This window comes from Dendropsophus ebraccatus, chromosome 10 (genome assembly GCF_027789765.1).
Source record: "Dendropsophus ebraccatus isolate aDenEbr1 chromosome 10, aDenEbr1.pat, whole genome shotgun sequence".
Classification (NCBI taxonomy): domain Eukaryota; kingdom Metazoa; phylum Chordata; class Amphibia; order Anura; family Hylidae; genus Dendropsophus; species Dendropsophus ebraccatus.
In genome coordinates, this window is record NC_091463.1 from 97,186,130 (window position 1) to 97,205,740 (window position 19,611).

Sequence of the window (19,611 nt, forward strand, 5' to 3'; positions counted from 1 at the left end):
GTCTGGAGTCCAGGCTGTCGAGCTCACAGAGCATTGTCTACCCTGGAGAGCAAGACTAGCTATGTACAATGTATCAGTCTGGAGCTCACAGAGTATTGTCTACACTGCATACAGCTGGGAGCAGGACTAGCTATGTACAAGGTATCAGTCTGGAGCTCACAGAGCATTGTCTACACTGGATACAGCTGAGAGCAGGACTAGCTATGTACAATGTATCAGTCTGGAGTCCAGGCTGTCGAGCTCACAGAGCATTGTCTACCCTGGAGAGCAAGACTAGCTATGTATTATGTATCAGTCTGGAGCTCGCAGAGCATTGTCTACCCTGGAGAGCAGAACCAGCTATGTACAATGTATCAGTCTGGAGTCCATGCTATAGAGCTCACAGAGCATTGCTTACTCTGGATAGCAGGACTAGCTATGTATTATGTATCAGTCTGGAGTCCAGGCTGTAGAGCTCACAGAGCATTGTCTACCCTGGCGAGCAGGACCAGCTATGTACTATACAGGTTTGTACACAATGACCCTCATTCGCTCCCAGCAGAGATCTTGACCTGAAACACAAGGTCTATTAAAAACTTGTAGACCTTTTGTTTATATAAAAGCGGAGCGCCCCTTTAATTGTTTGCCATGTAGCGATGTCGCTCCCCCCTCCTCTTGGTCTGATCCGCCTGTCAGTTCATTGCTATAGATGTTACCAGTCAATATGTCACATGGGGGGGGGGGGGGGGGGGCGGAATACGAAAGAAAACGTACAAGGTTTTTACGCAACTGGGAGAAAAAAACTGCAACCAATAAAAATAGATCATAGAGCAGAAGCTGCGTCCGGAGCTCACATCATCCAGCAGAGAGCTGATCAGCGCTGACACCATAATCACATGACCTCAGGTGCGCCAGATGTTGTACTGACACCGCCAGAAATGTGAGAAGACCTTCAACCCCGAGCTGTGAAGAATCGCACATGGATTCAGTGGGAACTTCACCCAGTGAGATGTATTGACAAGTCTGATGGTTAGCAGGAGCGAGGAGACGAGTCCTCAAAAAGTCATCATCTGCTTTACATCTGACTGGGAATGATCAGCGGCGATGGCGAACGCGGTGACTGATCCTGAGAGTCAGCATGGTTACATGGAATATTATTTATTGTGGTTATTATTTATTGGTATTATAAATATTATTGTCATTATTATTATTTATCATTATTTTGAATAATTGTTATGTATTATTGTTATTAATATTTATTATTATGATTAATTATTATAATTGCTGTTAATTGTTATGATTATTGTTATTATTATTAATAAATATTACCACTATTGTTATTCCTGGTACATAGTCCCCGGCAGGTCATACAGATGCCGGGGTTCCCTTCTCCTGGACGCAGTAGTGCAGTCTTGTTGTTACAATAAGATAAATTCCTCCGTTTCTAAAGATCAATTAACAATTAAGTTAAAGATGTTCAGTAATTAACTCGTCGTCATTTCCAGTCCTGGAAAACTCAGCGCAGATTGAAACAGAGTCCTACGGAGGCTGGAAAGACGGCACGAAGATGTGTGTGTACTGCTGATCTCTAGTGATGTCACCGCTGATCTCTAGTGATGTCACCGCTGATCTCTAGTGATGGATAGGCTGTATTCTCAGTGATGTCACCGCTGATCTCTAGTGATGGATAGGCTGTACTCTCAGTGATGTCACTGATCTCTAGTGATGGATAGGCTGTATTCTCAGTGATGTCACCGCTGATCTCTAGTGATGTCACTGATCTCTAGTGATGGATAGGCTGTATTCTCAGTGATGTCACTGATTTCTATTGATGGATAGGCTGTATTCTCAGTGATGTCACCGCTGATCTCTAGTGATGGATAGGCTGTATTCTCAGTGATGTCACTGCTGATCTCTAGTGATGGATAGGCTGTATACTCAGTGATGTCACTGATCTCTAGTGATGGATAGGCTGTATTCTCAGTGATGTCACCGCTGATCTCTAGTGATGGATAGGCTGTATTCTCAGTGATGTCACCGCTGATCTCTAGTGATGGATAGGCTGTATTCTCAGTGATGTCACTGATCTCTAGTGATGGATAGGCTGTATTCTCAGTGATGTCACTGATCTCTAGTGATGGATAGGCTGTATTCTCAGTGATGTCACTGATTTCTATTGATGGATAGGCTGTATTCTCAGTGATGTCACCGCTGATCTCTAGTGATGGATAGGCTGTATTCTCAGTGATGTCACCGCTGATCTCTAGTGATGGATAGGCTGTATTCTCAGTGATGTCACCGCTGATCTCTAGTGATGGATAGGCTGTATTCTCAGTGATGTCACCGCTGATCTCTAGTGATGGATAGGCTGTATTCTCAGTGATGTAACCGCTGATCTCTAGTGATGGATAGGCTGTATTCTCAGTGATGTCACCGCTGATCTCTAGTGATGGATAGGCTGTATTCTCAGTGATGTCACTGATCTCTAGTGATGGATAGGCTGTATTCTCAGTGATGTCACTGATCTCTAGTGATGGATAGGCTGTATTCTCAGTGATGTCACTGATCTCTAGTGATGGATAGGCTGTATTCTCAGTGATGTCACCGCTGATCTCTAGTGATGGATAGGCTGTATTCTCAGTGATGTCACTGATCTCTAGTGATGGATAGGCTGTATTCTCAGTGATGTCACTGATCTCTAGTGATGGATAGGCTGTATTCTCAGTGATGTCACTGCTGATCTTTGCTCCTCCCTTCTATCCTTTCACCTTATTTCTTATGAACTCATTGAAACAAATAGAACTAATTTGGCCGCTGCCATCTTGTCCATGATATCACCGCCCCTCCCCCGTCTGTCTTTAATAACGCCACATACCTTCCCGCAGAGCCATACAGTGTGCTGGGTCTCAGTTGTCACCTCTGCCCCGGTGACTCCGTACATGTAATATTTCATTGTCATCTTTCTGCCCCGACGTTGCTTGGAAGCAGATGTTGGGACAGGTAGAGGAGCGGGGCACATGGTGAGAACAATCAATAGCACCTGTCCCCCCGTCACACAATGGAGAGCAGGTTAGGCCCAAATCACTTCCACCTGTGTCCTGCACCGACCCCAGGCACATGAAATAGCACAGAGCAGCATTGCCTATGGATAGAGTCATTCCGGGTGACCCCTGACCTTCCAGGGCACATCTCAGGGTCGGTGAATTTGTTGGTTAATGCCGGGAGTGAAATGTCTCGTAATGCGAGCGGATACAGAGTCAGCGCGGTCACAGACTAATATAATATTCACCTCTCAGAAGGAACTTAACGTTACTACAACTGTACAGGGAATAGAAACATCTGCAGAGAACGGACGGCAAATAATGCGGCAACTATAGGGCGAGGCAGGAGGATTCCATTGTGTAATCCAGAAAGTCTTATAATCTGACACAGGAATAGAGTGGGACGTTTCACAGAACGTCCGGAGGAAGATCATTGACAATTCCGGGAGATGTAGATGTAGGACGTCCACTATGATATAGGAGTAGGGTTTGGGAGGGAACATACCATAGCCCAGGAATGGGAAACCTTCAGCCCTCCAGCTGTTACAAAACTACAATTCCCATCATGCCTGGACAGCTGAAGCTGCCAGTGGCGCAGATTTCTTAAGTGTCCCCCCCCCCCCCCCCCTAGGTACCAAATAATACAATTATACATATGACCTTTGTACTGTCACATAACAAAACAAAATAATACCGCCATACTATGACCACATACTGTATTACCTCGGCATAGTGGCAACAAATATCACCATACTGTTACTAGATAAATCCCAGGACATCAAAGCAGTATAACCAAAAATAACACTACACAAGGGATAAGTAATACCGCCACATCCTGAACACATATTACCACTTCCATATGAGTGAATAATATTATCTTACTGTTACTGAGTAAAACCTACCAAACACAGACCAATGTTACCCCAATACAGTTACCATAGCATAGGGGGTAATTACAGTGCAGTTACATCCAGTGACTCACGTGTGACCTCTTCTCTGATCTTCTGTTTCCCTTTCTTCTCCATCCAGCCCAGACCGTCATGATGATTTCTTTTAGCCTTTACAGGATCTGTAAGACAAACATCATAACCACCACACTTTTCCAATGCCATCCTCACCTCTTCCCCACCCACAGTGTTCCAAATAGTAATAGTGCCCCTTCTTAGTAGGTAGGTAACTCCAGTAGGATAGTTTGCCCCCCAGTAGGGTAGATGGTTGTTCTTAAGTAGATAATTGCCCTCCCTAGTAAACATTTGTTCAACACTAGGTAAATAGTTGCCCCCTTCATGGTTATATAATGCTGACAGGGGTAATCTGGTGCAGCAACAGTCCTGTAAGACCTAAGAGCAGAGGACCCACCAATCTACCAACTGAGGCGAGATGCTCGCCTCATGGCAAATGGGAACTCTGGGCGCAACTCGAGTTTAAGACAAAATATAAGAGCAGAATACTGATTGCAGCTCCTAATGCTCCCAAAAAGCCGCCTGTTTGTGTTTTGTTTTTCAGGCGTTTTCTATAGGATTATTGAAAGTTTTTAAAGGGAAACTCCAAATAACTGGAACTGTCCAGAGCAGGAGAGGTTTTCTATGGGGATTTGCTGCTGCTCTGGACTGTTCCTAACATGGACAGAGGTGGCAGCAGAGAGCACTGTGACTGAAGAAAATACACCACTTCCTGCAAGGCATACAGCAGCTGATAAGTACAGGAAGACTGGAAATTATTTTATATAAATAAATTACAACTCTATATAACTTTCTGACACCAGTTGATTTGAAAAAAATTAAATAAATTCTTTGGAGTACTCCTTTAAATCCAGAAAAGTCACAAGAATAGTTCAAATTTCTGCCATTTTTCTTTTCATCTCTCCAAAAAAAAAGGTACCGGAAACCGTGCAGGACGCCATTTGTGTTGTTCTGGATGATGTCCATCTTATCCCCTCCTCTAACAATGGTCGGTCCGTCCTCTGTTATTTCTCGGAATCAGCACAAATCTAATCTAAAGTTGTATAAACAAGCCGGGGATTTGTGGCTGAAGCTGCTGCGATACAGTAAAATCAGAGAGTGCGCTCAGAATAAATTAATGGCGGCTCTCTGGCGGCTCGGCAGCCCTTCATTGTTGTCAGCCAGATGCATTAAATGTGATTTACAGATAATATATGTTGTTCACAACCTCTAATCACAAGTGTAATCAAGATCCAGGATGTGCGCAACGTCGCACCGAGATTTTACTACTTTCAAATTGTCAATATTATTTACACAGTGGGAAGATTGTATCAGGAGGCGAGCGGCAGCGGCGAGGGAGCCGGCTGAATTACGTGCGGCTGCTGGGTGTGCGGAGGATTAGGATCCCGCCACGGTGCACGCTCACTAATCCACTGTGTGATGGCGAAGACACTGCGGCAGGGAGGAGGCACAGTCACTATGCACTCTGTGGAATTATGTGCCCCCCCCCCACACACACAATAAAGTCATCACCCTGCGCAGGGTGGACTCTGACCTCTATTGTACAGGACACATATCGGAGTCTATATATACACACATGGAGTCACTCTACATACATACATTACATTACTGATCCTGAGTTACATCCTGTGTTATACTCCAGAGCTGCACTCACTATTCTGCTGGTGGGGTCACTGTGTACATACATTACATTACTGATCCTGAGTAACATCCAGTATTATACTCCAGAGCTGCACTCACTATTCTGCTGGTGGGTCACTGTGTACATACATTACATTACTGATCCTGAGTAACATCCTGTATTATACTCCAGAGCTGCGCTCACTATTCTGTTGCTTCAGAGCTGAAATCTCAGTAACATTCTGGTCTTGTTTATAGTGTTCAGATATTCCGCTTTCTCTGCTGATCCCCTGGGTATCATCCCCTGGGTTACATTAGAAATCTCCATGTGATGCAGCAGACAGCGGCTTCTCTCTGTAGTAACATCCAGCAGACCAGTGACTGGGGTCCAGGACATGATACAAGTTGTCTCAGTGCTGGATCAGTCTTTCCGTCTTCTCTACAAAGCAACAAAGCAGATCCCCGGTGAGCAGTATCGATCTGTGAGTTTCTAGTCGTGGGTAGATACAGGGAGGGCAATGGGGGAAGGTTGTTTATTTGTTTGTTTCTTTTTTTTTTTTTTGCTTAACTCCATGTTATCTATTGGTTTCATTTAATATATAACCAAGTGGTGTATTCTCTCCAGTGTGACACAGTGCTCTCTGCTGCCACCTCTGTCCATGTCAGGAACTGTCCAGAGCAGGAGAGGTTTTCTATGGGGATTTGCTGCTGCTCTGGACAGTTCCTGACATGGACAGAGGTGGCAGCAGAGAGCACTGTGTCACACTGGAGAGAATACACCACTTCCTGCAGGGCATATAGCAGCGGATAAGTACTGGAAGAGTGGAGATTTTTATAGACATTACAAATCTATATAACTTTCTGACACCAGTTGATGGTCTGGTGTTTTATATGAGTTTTCTTTACTATCATTAACAAATTAAGGGGTCTTGTCTGGGGTCTGGCATTTGTAGTTTGGCCAGAATTCATTTAGGGATCTTGTCTGCGGTCTGAATATAAATGGTCACAAACAGATGTAAAGCACAAATAAGAAACCTTGTAGTAAATCTATAGTGTATATTATTAGAGAAATGCCTCTTATTCCACATATCAGCTCTCTCCCACTTAAAGTGACTCTGTCCCCATAATCTAACCCCCCCCCCCCAAACCACTTGGACCTTCGGATAGCTGCTTTTAAGCCAAGATCTGTCCTGGGGTCCGTTCGGCAGGTGATGCAGTTATTGTCCTAATAAAATACTTTTAAACTTGAAGCCCTGTGCCCAACGGAAGTATCTGTGCCCTAACTTTGCACCACCCCTCTGTCCCTCCTCCCCACCCTCTTTATCATTAGGAATGCTCCAGGCAGATTGCCTCCTATTCCCCACCTGTGTCAGCCCGGCACATGGGCTGGATCATTAAGGACCTGTGCAATGTTCAGCATGGAGAAAATGTTTCAGTGGCATTGAAAATGGTGTAAACTACCCCACTACGTTACGGTGGCCTCATAACGGGGCAGTCCTACACTGTACTATGGCCTCTCCATGGCATGAAATATGCCTAGGCTCTGGGCTTGCAAGATTTGTCTTATACCGGCACAAGTAATTACACCACCTTGGTGGGATAGGTGGAGTGCACGACCAAGTAGAGGCAGCCACTCCCCCATCTGGAACACAGGAAAAAAAAAGGACAAGTTCGGTCAGCTCTCCTAGAACACCATTCACACTAGGCAGGAGCACGTTGCTATGGATGAAGTTGCAAACACACAAAAACACAAAAAAATGCAACAGCTCACCGCAATGGCAAGATACAGACCCACTACAGACATGAAAATAGTTAAAAGAAGCCCCCCCCCCCCCCCCCGACTGCCAAAAAAACCTTCCACAAAAATAATGAGGCTCTTGGTTTCCTATACACAGCTCCTATGTGACTTATATAGCTATACTTATATAGCTAGCCCTCCTTCCTATACACAGCTCCTATATGACTTCTATAGCTAGGCTTATATAGCCAGACATACAGCCAGACTTATATAGGCAGACTTATACAGCTAGCCCACCTTCCTATACACAGCTCCTATATGACTTCTATAGCTAGGCTTATATAGCCAGACATACAGCCAGACTTATATAGGCAGACTTACAGTATATAGCTAGCCCACCTTCCTATACACAGCTCCTATATGACTTATATAGCTAGCCCACCTTCCTATACACAGCTCCTATATGACTTATATAGCCAGACTTATATAGCTAGCCCTGCTTCCTATACACAGCTCCTATATGACTTATATAGCTAGACTTATACTGTATAGCTAGACTTATATAGGCAAACTTATATAGCTAGCCCTGCTTCCTATACACAGCTCCTATATGACTTACATAGCTAGACTTATATAGCTAGCCCTTCTTCCTATACACAGCTCCTATATGACTTGTATACAGTGGCGGTCTTTGGCACCAAGCACACCAAGCGATCGCTTGGGGCCCCCAACATCCAGGGGGGCCCCCACACCCCGCTCTTGTGCTCAAGACCGCTGGACAGGGCCGCTGCCCCGCTCGCTGCTGCCATCTGAACTGTAACTATGAACACTCGTAATGAGCGCTCATAGTTACATGCAGCAGCACTGACAGGGCGGGAGCCATTGGCCCTCTTCCTGTCAGTCACTCCTGTGGCTGCAGGAAGGGTTTTCCCTGCCGTCACAAGTGGCAGCTCTGTCCTTGTGGTGCCGACGCTGCAGTGACATCACTGGAGCATCGGCGCCAGCACAAGGGGAGTGCGATCTCTTGAGATCGCAGGGAAAACCCTTCCTGCGGCCACAAGAGTGAAGAGAAGAGGAGACGCCCGGACCCAGGTGAGTATAAGTGTTTGTTTTATTGTGTTATATACTATATGGGAGGGGGAGCACACAGGGGTCTATATAAATGGGGGGAGCACACAGGGGGGCTATATAACAGGGGGAGCACACAGGGGGCTATAGACTACTGGGGCTTCACAAAGGTCTACATACTATTGGGGCAGCACACAGGGGGTCTATATACAACTTGGGGCAGCAGAATGGGGTCTATATACAACTTGGAGAGCACACAGGAGGTCTATATCCAAGTGGGGAGCACACAGGGGGGATATATACTACTGGGGGAGCACACAGGGGTCTATATACTACTGGTGGGGCACACAGGGGGTCTATATTCTACTGGGGGAACATACAGGGGGTCTATATACTACTTGTGAGGCACACAGGTGGTCTATATATAACTGGGGGAGCACACAGGGGTCTGTATACTACTGGGGCAGCACACAAGGGGTCTATTTAATACTGGTGGAGCACACAGGGGGTCTATATACTACTGGGGGAACCACACAGGGGGTTTATATACTACTGGAGGAGCACACAGGGGTCTATATCCAAGTGGGGGAGCACACAGGAGGTCTGTATCCAAGTGTGGGAGCACACAGGGGGGCTAAATACCCCTGAGGGAGCACACAGGGGGTCTATATACTAGTGGGGGAGCACACAGGGGGTCTAAATACAACTGGGGCAGCACACAGGAGGTCTATATACTTCTGGGGGAGCACACGGGGGGGCTATATATAACTGGGGGAACACACAGGGGTCTATATACTACTGGGGGAAGCAAACAAGGGGTATATACTATTGGGGGCAGGACACAAGGGGTATATACTACTGTGGGCAACACACAGCGGTCTATTGCTTTGGAACGCGTGTCAAGGGGGGGGCCCCAGACATAACTTCGCTTGGGGCCCCAGAAATGCCAAGACCGCCCCTGCTTGTATAGCTATACTTATATAGCTAGCCCTGCTTCCTATACACAGCTCCTATATGACTTGTATAGCTAGCCCTCCTTCCTATACACAGCTCCTATATGACTTACATAGCTAGACTTATATAGCTAGCCCTTCTTCCTATACACAGCTCCTATATGACTTATATAGCTAGACTTACATAGGCAGACTTATATAGCTAGCCCTTCTTCCTATACACAGCTCCTATATGACTTGTATAGCTAGCCCTCCTTCCTTTGCACAGCTCCCATAATGACTCCAGCAATGATGAACCATTGGTGGCTGAGGGCTGAAGGCTACAGGAGGCCACAGTCTTTCCTGCCCTTAGCCCCAGTCTGGATCAGCGTTCATCCCTTATAACAAGGCACTATCTAGGGGTGACACACTGTATGGTGAGCGTCATGGCGTCAGGTTGTCACTCAGCATCTGTTTCCCATGTTGGAGGCCGGGATTACCCAGAAGCAGCTGAGTCGGATATTACAGGCCTATGATATTCCTTTCATACCTCGGCTTGTTGGATGTGGTTGTCGGGCGGCATCTGTCTCACTCAAGAAAGAATTCATCAAATTTCCTGTCAGTGAAAACCCTGCAGAAGACGTCCCCTCTGGACAGACGGGCGGCCACGGCCCCGGATCAGGGTCACCTCTCACAGCCGCCAAATCCTGGAATAAAGAGAAAAAACCTGGTGGAGGCTGCTGAAGAGGAGATCAGGAAGATGGCGGCGACTCTGGATCCTCAGATCAGTCCTATGGGGACCAGCGGCCTGACAACCTCACATAGACCTTACAGTGTATCCATAGCAACCAGAGGGTCAGACAGGACAGAGCTGCCTGGCTGATAACAGAGAGCACCAGACTGCCACTGCTGCCCTCACAACTATAGCACCAGACCTTGCCCTAAAAGATAATAGTGCCCCCCTGTGTTCATACCCAGTAATAACACCCTTCATCACTCCGACAAATTATTGGCATCCATGTAAGGCCCATATACATTTATTGTGTTCCCTTAATGCCCCAACATATTGGTAGTGTCCTCTTACTGCCCCTAAAATTGGCAGTGCCCCTTTAATACCCCTGCACATTCATCACATCCTCTATGTGCGTCTACACTCTGTACATTGATCGTATCCCCTCATGCCGCTACACATTGATAGTGCCCATCTAAGCCTGCTACACATTTATTGTTTTCCCTTAATACCCCTACACATTGTAATCACCCACTTATGCCCCTGTCATTTTGATGATGCCCCCCTAGTGTGTACACATTGGTGGTACCATCGCATTGATAGTGTAGGGTCCCACTAGGGGTGTTGCGCATATATACACCCTTCGCAAAAGTCTGTACTTACTGTGTTATTATGGTGATAAAAGTAGTACTAAAGTTCGCCACTAGATGTCGCTATATTATGTATATAAATATGGAAGCTGCACAGCTAAAGGATTGCAAAGGGTTATTGTTTTATGTGTCACCAGAATCTGTACACCAGTAGGAGTTCTGTTTTCTTCTCTCTTACCATCCCCCTCCGCAACCTTGGGACGTTCTCCCCTTTCTGTGGGTGGCGGTTCCTACTATCTGAGAGGGTCACTATACCACTCTGGCCATCTGTGACGTAACCCCAAGGGACCCAGTAGCAGCCCGGCAGGACACTGACCACAGGGGGAAAGGGTACAGCCAACCTGATGAAATAAAAGCAGGCGTGCCATCCCTCCTGTGTGCCCACCAGGCACTGGCGTCACGTGACAATATCACAAGGTCCGGCTGTATCTCCATCCACCACAAAAGTGGCGTCACGCTTCACTATCTAGCAAGTGACCGGCCGCTCCTCTAATATAACATCACACTGGGGGTACACCACAATAGCACCCCCTTCTGGTCCCTAGACATCGCCCAGGCCTCTACGCATTAATTGTGTCCCTTATTACCCCAACAGATTGATGGCTATGAGGCAGAGCGGGTGGGGAGGCAGAGCGGGGGGGGGGGGGGGGGGGGGGGGGGCATTATAAGAAATGTGACTATAAGCGGCACAGTCCTGTCCCCGGCTGCAACAATCTCTGGTTTAGGAACATTATCAACTCATTTTGTATTTATTTTAATGTTATACAGAATTTAGGAGACAAATGAGGGGTAGACTGAGCAACGTTTTTTATTTTTGCATGGACTTCCACCACAGATGGTGAGGTCCTGGTACCCGCTTGGTCAGTCTGGTGAGGCTCCGGCATCCTCTTGGTCAGTCTGGTGAGGCTCCGGCATCCTCTTGGTCAGTCTGGTGAGGCTCCGGCATCCTCTTGGTCAGTCTGGCGAGGCCTCTGCATCCTCTTGGTCAGTCTGGTGAGGCTCCGGCATCCTATTGGTCAGTCTGGTGAGGCTACAGGATCCTCTTGGTCAGTCTGGTGAGTCCCCGGCATCCTCTTGGTCAGTCTGGTGAGGCTCCGGCATCCTCTTGGTCAGTCTGGTGAGGCTCCGGCATCCTCTTGGTCAGTCTGGTGAGTCCCCGGCATCCTCTTGGTCAGTCTGGTGAGGCTCCGGCATCCTCTTGGTCAGTCTGGTGAGGCTCCGGCATCCTCTTGGTCAGTCTGGTGAGGCTCCGGCATCCTCTTGGTCAGTCTGGTGAGGCTCCGGCATCCTCTTGGTCAGTCTGGTGAGGCTCCGGCATCCTCTTGGTCAGTCTGGTGAGTCCCCGGCATCCTCTTGGTCAGTCTGGCGAGGCCTCTGCATCCTCTTGGTCAGTCTGGTGAGCCTCCGGCATCCTATTGGTCAGTCTGGTGAGGCTACAGGATCCTCTTGGTCAGTCTGGTGAGTCCCCGGCATCCTCTTGGTCAGTCTGGTGAGGCTCCGGCAGCCTATTGGTCAGTCTGGTGAGGCTCCGGCAGCCTATTGGTCAGTCTGGTGAGGCTTCGGCATCCTATTGGTCAGTCTGGTGAGGCTACAGGATCCTCTTGGTCAGTCTGGTGAGTCCCCGGCATCCTCTTGGTCAGTCTGGTGAGTCCCCGGCATCCTCTTGGTCAGTCTGGTGAGGCTCCGGCATCCTCTTGGTCAGTCTGGTGAGGCTCTGGCATCCTCTTGGTCAGTCTGGTGAGTCCCCGGCATCCTCTTGGTCAGTCTGGTGAGGCTCCGGCATCCTCTTGGTCAGTCTGGTGAGGCTCCGGCATCCTCTTGGTCAGTCTGGTGAGGCTCCGGCATCCTCTTGGTCAGTCTGGTTAGGCTCCGGCATCCTCTTGGTCAGTCTGGTGAGGCTCCGGCATCCTCTTGGTCAGTCTGGTGAGGCTCCGGCATCCTCTTGGTCAGTCTGGTGAGGCTCCGGCATCCTCTTGGTCAGTCTGGTGAGTCCCCGGCATCCTCTTGGTCAGTCTGGCGAGGCTCCGGCATCCTCTTGATCATTCTGGTGAGGCTCTGGCATCCTCTTGGTCAGTCTGGTGAGGCTCCGGCATCCTCTTGGTCAGTCTGGTGAGTCCTCTGCATCCTCTTTTTCAGTCTGGTGAGACCCCGGCATCCTCTTGGTCAGTTTGGTGAGGCTCTGGCATCCTCTTGGTCAGTCTGGTGAGGCACGGCATCCTCTTGGTCAGTCTGGCGAGGCCCCGGCATCCTCTTGATCATTCTGGTGAGGCTCTGGCATCCTCTTGGTCACTCTGGTGAGGCCCCGGCATCCTCTTGGTCAGTCTGGTGAGGCTCCGGCATCCTCTTGATCATTCTGGTGAGGCTCCGGCATCCTCTTGATCATTCTGGTGAGGCTCTGGCATCCTCTTGGTCAGTCTGGTGAGGCTCCGGCATCCTCTTGGTCAGTCTGGTTAGGCTCCGGCATCCTCTTGGTCAGTCTGGTGAGGCTCCAGCATCCTCTTGGTCAGTCTGGTGAGGCTCCGGCATCCTCTTGGTCAGTCTGGTGAGGCTCCGGCATCCTCTTGCTCAGTCTGGTGAGTCCCCGGCATCCTCTTGGTCAGTCTGGTGAGGCACGGCTTCCTTTTGGTCAGTCTGGTGAGGCCCCGGCATCCTTTTGATCATTCTGGTGAGGCTCTGGCATCCTCTTGGTCAGTCTGGTGAGGCTCCAGCATCCTCTTGGTCAGTCTGGTGAGGTTCCGGCATCCTCTTGGTCAGTCTGGTGAGGCTCCGGCATCCTCTTGGTCAGTCTGGTGAGGCTACAGGATCCTCTTGGTCAGTCTGGTGAGTCCCCGGCATCCTCTTGGTCAGTCTGGTGAGCCCCCGGCATCCTCTTGGTCAGTCTGGTGAGGCTCCGGCATCCTCTTGGTCAGTCTGGTGAGGCATCAGCATCCTCTTGGTCAGTCTGGTGAGGCCTCTGCATCCTCTTTTTCAGTCTGGTGAGTCCCCGGCATCCTCTTGGTCAGTCTGGTGAGGCTCCGGCATCCTCTTGATCATTCTGGTGAGGCTCCGGCATCCTCTTGGTCAGTCTGGTGAGGCTCCGGCATCCTCTTGCTCAATCTGGTGAGGCTCCGGCATCCTCTTGGTCAGTTTGGTGAGGCTCCGGCATCCTCTTGGTCAGTCTGGTGAGGTTCCGGCATCCTCTTGGTCAGTCTGGTGAGGCTCCGGCATCCTCTTGGTCAGTCTGGTGAGGCTACAGGATCCTCTTGGTCAGTCTGGTGAGTCCCCGGCATCCTCTTGGTCAGTCTAGTGAGTCCCCGGCATCCTCTTGGTCAGTCTGGTGAGGCTCTGGCATCCTCTTGGTCAGTCTGGTGAGGCTCCGGCATCCTCTTGGTCAGTCTGGTGAGTCCCCGGCATCCTCTTGGTCAGTCTGGTGGGGCTCCGGCATCCTCTTGGTCAGTCTGGTGAGGCTCCAGCATCCTCTTGCTCAGTTTGGTGAATCCCCGGCATCCTCTTGCTCAGTCTGGTGAGGCTCCGGCATCCTCTTGCTCAATCTGGTGAGGCTCCGGCATCCTCTTCGTCAGTTTGGTGAGGCTCCGGCATCCTCTTGGTCAGTCTGGTGAGGCTCCGGCATCCTCTTGGTCAGTCTGGTGAGGCTACAGGATCCTCTTGGTCAGTCTGGTGAGTCCCCGGCATCCTCTTGGTCAGTCTCGTGAGTCCCCGGCATCCTCTTGGTCAGTCTGGTGAGTCCCCGGCATCCTCTTGGCCAGTCTGGTGAGTCCCCGGCATCCTCTTGGTCAGTCTGGTGAGGCTCCGGCATCCTCTTGGTCAGTCTGGTGAGGTTCCGGCATCCTCTTGGTCAGTCTGTTGAGGCTCTGGCATCCTCTTGGTCAGTCTGGTTAGGCTCTGGCATCCTCTTGGTCAGACTGGTGAGGCTCCGGCATCCTCTTGGTCAGTCTGGTGAGTCCCCGGCATCCTCTTGGTCAGTCTGGTGAGGCTCCGGCATCCTCTTGGTCAGTCTGGTGAGGTTCCGGCATCCTCTTGGTCAGTCTGGTGAGTCCCCGGCATCCTCTTGGTCAGTCTGGTGAGGCTCCGGCATCCTCTTGGTCAGTCTGGTGAGGTTCCGGCATCCTCTTGGTCAGTCTGGTGAGGTTCCGTCATCCTCTTGGTCAGTCTGGTGAGGCTCCGGCATCCTCTTGGTCAGTCTGGTGAGGCTCCGGCATCCTCTTGGTCAGTCTGGTGAGGCTCCGGCATCCTCTTGGTCAGTCTGGTGAGGCTCCGGCATCCTCTTGGTCAGTCTGGTGAGGCTCCGGCATCTTCTAGTGAGGCTCTGGCATATTCTTGGTCATTCTGGTAAGGTTCCAAGAGAAAAAGTTAGAGAAGTGCTAATCTACACTGTAAGCAGCACAGAACACACTTGGAGATGGAGAGCCGGCAGCATACATCAATATATAACAGGGCTGATGACTCCCTGCTCTGCCATAGTATATAACTACATCCTGAGGACAGAGAGGAAGCGGAAAGGAGCCCAAGGAACGTATAACCTCCTCCTCCTATATAGAGAGCAACCCCTCTACCCCCAACAACTATGGATGAGGTCCTCCACAGAGGGAACGTCCAGTCCCCCAACCCCGTCCCCCTCCTCCATCCAGACACACAGCTCAGACTCCTGATGAACCTGATGGGAATAATGGAAGCGAATGTAAACACGGGACGCGGACATTCTGCAACATAGCTAAAAAATAAACGGCACCACAGGCAATGATAGAAGTTTTACTGGATACATTAAAAAGGCATTAAATGCACAGCTGTTATAAGTGTCTTTAAGCTGATAAATGAAGTGTCTCATAAATTGTGTGATTTGTCAGCTAATAACGCCATTTTATCTGCTTTAACATATGCCTTGCTAGTTCATGAAGCATTATTGTAAGTGCCAGGAGGAGATAATGTGCGTTTTACAGTGTTATGTCTTAAGTGGGACGGATCATTGGCTGCGGAGAGGCGTCTTAATAAATCTCTTAGGCTTTGTTAATTGCACTCAATGAAGTGTCACTGTTAAAACACAAGATGTGATAGAGAAAGCCGAACATAATGTCTTTCAGTTTTACAATTAACAGTTCACTAGGCAAATCGACCAAAAAGACCGTCATTTGTTGCAGCCTTATTAACTTACTCCGCTTTTTTTTTTTTTTTTTTTTTCTCACTCAAGGTCATAATTGGGAAACGTCCCAGAAATGTCCCGCAGAGTTCTGATCAAGGTGCAAAGAATACGGAGAGGATTCGGCTGATGGTATAAATAACAAAGACGATAATAACTTAACAATAACTGATAGTGAGAAAAAAGGGGGAAATCCTAATAATGATGAGGAAAAGGAGGACGGAGGAACAATAACTAATGGTGGTGGAGAAAGAGGAGAGGATTCTGCTAATGGTATAAGGATAAAGCTAATGATAACTAAAGAAAGAGAAGACTCTGCTAATAGTATAAATAAGAACATAATAAGGATATAAAAGAGCGAGGGGGAAATCCCGATAGTAATGAGGAAAAGGAGGAGGGAACAATAACTAAAAGTGATAACAAACAATGAACAATATAATAAGAGAAAAGATAATGTAAAAGGATGAAGCAGTGATGTCACTACTGTCCTGCAGGTCTGGGGTGAAGCAGTGAGGTCACTAATATCCTGAAGGTCTGGGGTGAAGCAGTGATGTCACTAATATCCTGCAGGTCTTTGGTTGAAGCAGTGATGTCACTAATATCCTGCAGGTCTGGGGGTGAAGCAGTGATGTCACAGGTATCCTGTAAGTCTAGGGTTGAAGCAGCGATGTCACTAATGTCCTGCAGGTCTGGGGGTGAAGCAGTGATGTCACTAATATCCTGCAGGTCTGGAGGTGAAGCAGTGATGTCACTAATATCCTGCAGGTCTGGGGGTGAAGCAGTGATGTCACTAATATCCTGCAGGTCTGGGGGTGAAGCAGTGATGTCACTAATATCCTGCAGGTCTGGGGGTGAAGCAGTGATGCCACTAATATCCTGCAGGTCTGGGGGTGAAGCAGTGATGTCACTAATATCCTGCAGGTCTGGAGGTGAAGCAGTGATGTCACTAATATCCTGCAGGTCTGGGGTGAAGCAGTGATGTCACTAATATCCTGCAAGTCTGGAGGTGAAGCAGTGATGTCACTAATATCCTGCAGGTCTGAAGGTGAAGCCGTGATGTCACTAATATCCTGCAGGTCTGGAGGTGAAGCAGTGATGTCACTAATGTCCTGCAGGTCTGGGGGTGAAGCAGTGATGTCACTAATGTCCTGCAGGTCTGGGGGTGAAGCAGTGATGTCACTAATATCCTGCAGGTCTGGAGGTGAAGCAGTGATGTCACTAATATCCTGCAGGTCTGGAGGTGAAGCAGTGATGTCACTAATATCCTGCAGGTCTGGGGTGAAGCAGTGATGTCACTAATATCCTGCAGGTCTGGGGGTGAAGCAGTGATGTCACTAATGTCCTGCAGGTCTGGGGGTGGAGCAGTGATGTCACTAATGTCCTGCAGGTCTTGGGGGTGAAGCAGTGATGTCACTAATGTCCTGCAGGTCTGGAGGTGAAGCAGTGATGTCACTAATATCCTGCAGGTCTGGGGTGAAGCAGTGATGTCACTAATATCCTGCAGGTCTTTGGTTGAAGCAGTGATGTCACTAATATCCTGCAGGTCTGGGGGTGAAGCAATGATGTCACAGGTAACCTGTAAGTCTAGGGTTGAAGCAGTGATGTCACTAATGTCCTGCAGGTCTTGGGTTGAAGCAGTGATGTCACTAATATCCTGCAGGTCTGGAGGTGAAGCAGTAATGTCACTAATGTCCTGCAGGTCTTGGGTTGAAGCAGTGATGTCACTAATATCCTGCAGGTCTGGAGGTGAAGCAGTGATGTCACTAATATCCTGCAGGTCTGGGGGTGAAGCAGTGATGTCACTAATATCCTGCAGGTCTGGGGGTGAAGCAGTGATGTCACTAATATCCTGCAAGTCTGGAGGTGAAGCAGTGATGTCACTAATGTCCTGCAGGTCTGAAGGTGAAGCAGTGATGTCACTAATATCCTGCAGGTCTGGAGGTGAAGCAGTGATGTCACTAATATCCTGCAGGTCTGGAGGTGAAGCAGTGATGCCACTAATATCCTGCAGGTCTGGAGGTGAAGCAGTGATGTCACTAAAATCCTGCAGGTTTGGGGTAAAGCAGTGATGTCACTAATATCCTGCAGGTCTGGAGTTAAAACAGTGATGTCACTAATGTTCTGCAGGTCTGGAGGTGGAGCAGTGATGTCACTAATGTCCTGCAGGTCTGGAGGTGGAGCAGTGATGTCACTAATATCCTGCAGGTCTGGGGGTGAAGCAGTGATGTCACAGGTATCCTGTAAGTCTAGGGTTGAAGCAGCGATGTCACTAATGTCCTGCAGGTCTTGGGTTGAAGCAGTGATGTCACTAATATCCTGCAGGTCTGGAGGTGAAGCAGTGATGTCACTAATATCCTGCAGGTCTGGGGGTGAAGCAGTGATGTCACTAATATCCTGCAGGTCTGGGGTGAAGCAGTGATGTCACTAATATCCTGCAAGTCTGGAGGTGAAGCAGTGATGTCACTAATATCCTGCAGGTCTGAAGGTGAAGCAGTGATGTCACTAATATCCTGCAGGTCTGGAGGTGAAGCAGTGATGTCACTAATGTCCTGCAGGTCTGGGGGTGAAGCAGTGATGTCACTAATGTCCTGCAGGTCTTTGGTTGAAGCAGTGATGTCACTAATATCCTGCAGGTCTTTGGTTGAAGCAGTGATGTCACTAATATCCTGCAGGTCTGGGGGTGAAGCAGTGATGTCACAGGTATCCTGTAAGTCTAGGGTTGAAGCAGTGATGTCACTAATGTCCTGCAGGTCTTGGGTTGAAGCAGTGATGTCACTAATATCCTGCAGGTCTGGAGGTGAAGCAGTGATGTCACTAATATCCTGCAGGTCTGGGGGTGAAGCAGTGATGTCACTAATATCCTGCAGGTCTGGAGGTGAAGCAGTGATGTCACTAATATCCTGCAGGTCTGGGGGTGAAGCAGTGATGTCACTAATATCCTGCAGGTCTGGAGGTGAAGCAGTGATGTCACTAATATCCTGCAGGTCTGGAGGTGGAGCAGTGATGTCACTAATGTCCTGCAGGTCTGGAGGTGGAGCAGTGATGTCACTAATATCCTGCAGGTCTAGGGGGTGAAGCAGTGATGTCACTAATATCCTGCAGGTCTTGGGGGTGAAGCAGTGATGTTACTAATATCATGCAGGTCTGGGGTTGAAGCAGTGATGTCACTAATGTCCTGCAGGTCTGGAGTTGAAGCAGTGATGTCACTAATGTCCTGCAGGTCTGGGGTGAAGCAGTGATGTCACTAATATCCTGCAAGTCTGGAGGTGAAGCAGTGATGTCACTAATATCCTGCAGGTCTGAAGGTGAAGCAGTGATGTCATTAATATCCTGCAGGTCTGGAGGTGAAGCAGTGATGTCACTAATGTCCTGCAGGTCTGGGGGTGAAGCAGTGATGTCACTAATGTCCTGCAGGTCTGAGGGTGAAGCAGTGATGTCACTAATATCCTGCAGGTCTTTGGTTGAAGCAGTGATGTCACTAATATCCTGTAAGTCTAGGGTTGAAGCAGTGATGTCACTAATGTCCTGCAGGTCTTGGGTTGAAGCAGTGATGTCACTAATATCCTGCAGGTCTGGAGGTGAAGCAGTGATGTCACTAATATCCTGCAGGTCTGGGGGTGAAGCAGTGATGTCACTAATATCCTGCAGGTCTGGAGGTGAAGCAGTGATGTCACTAATATCCTGCAGGTCTGGGGGTGAAGCAGTGATGTCACTAATATCCTGCAGGTCTGGAGGTGAAGCAGTGATGTCACTAATA

General features: G+C 48.8%; 1 long non-coding RNA gene across 2 annotated transcripts in view; it reads right to left on the reverse strand.

Moving 5' to 3' along the window:
- The window catches only part of LOC138765884 (uncharacterized), a 222,756-nt gene extending 212,595 nt beyond the window's left edge, over window positions 1-10,161 (reverse strand). For both annotated transcript variants that reach the window (XR_011358643.1, XR_011358642.1), the window contains exons 1-2: window positions 9,891-10,161; window positions 4,003-4,089 (exon numbers count right to left, since the gene is read on the reverse strand). This is a non-coding gene — a long non-coding RNA (uncharacterized lncRNA). The remainder of the gene's footprint in view (window positions 1-4,002; window positions 4,090-9,890) is intronic.
- Between the last annotated feature and the right edge of the window lie 9,450 nt (window positions 10,162-19,611).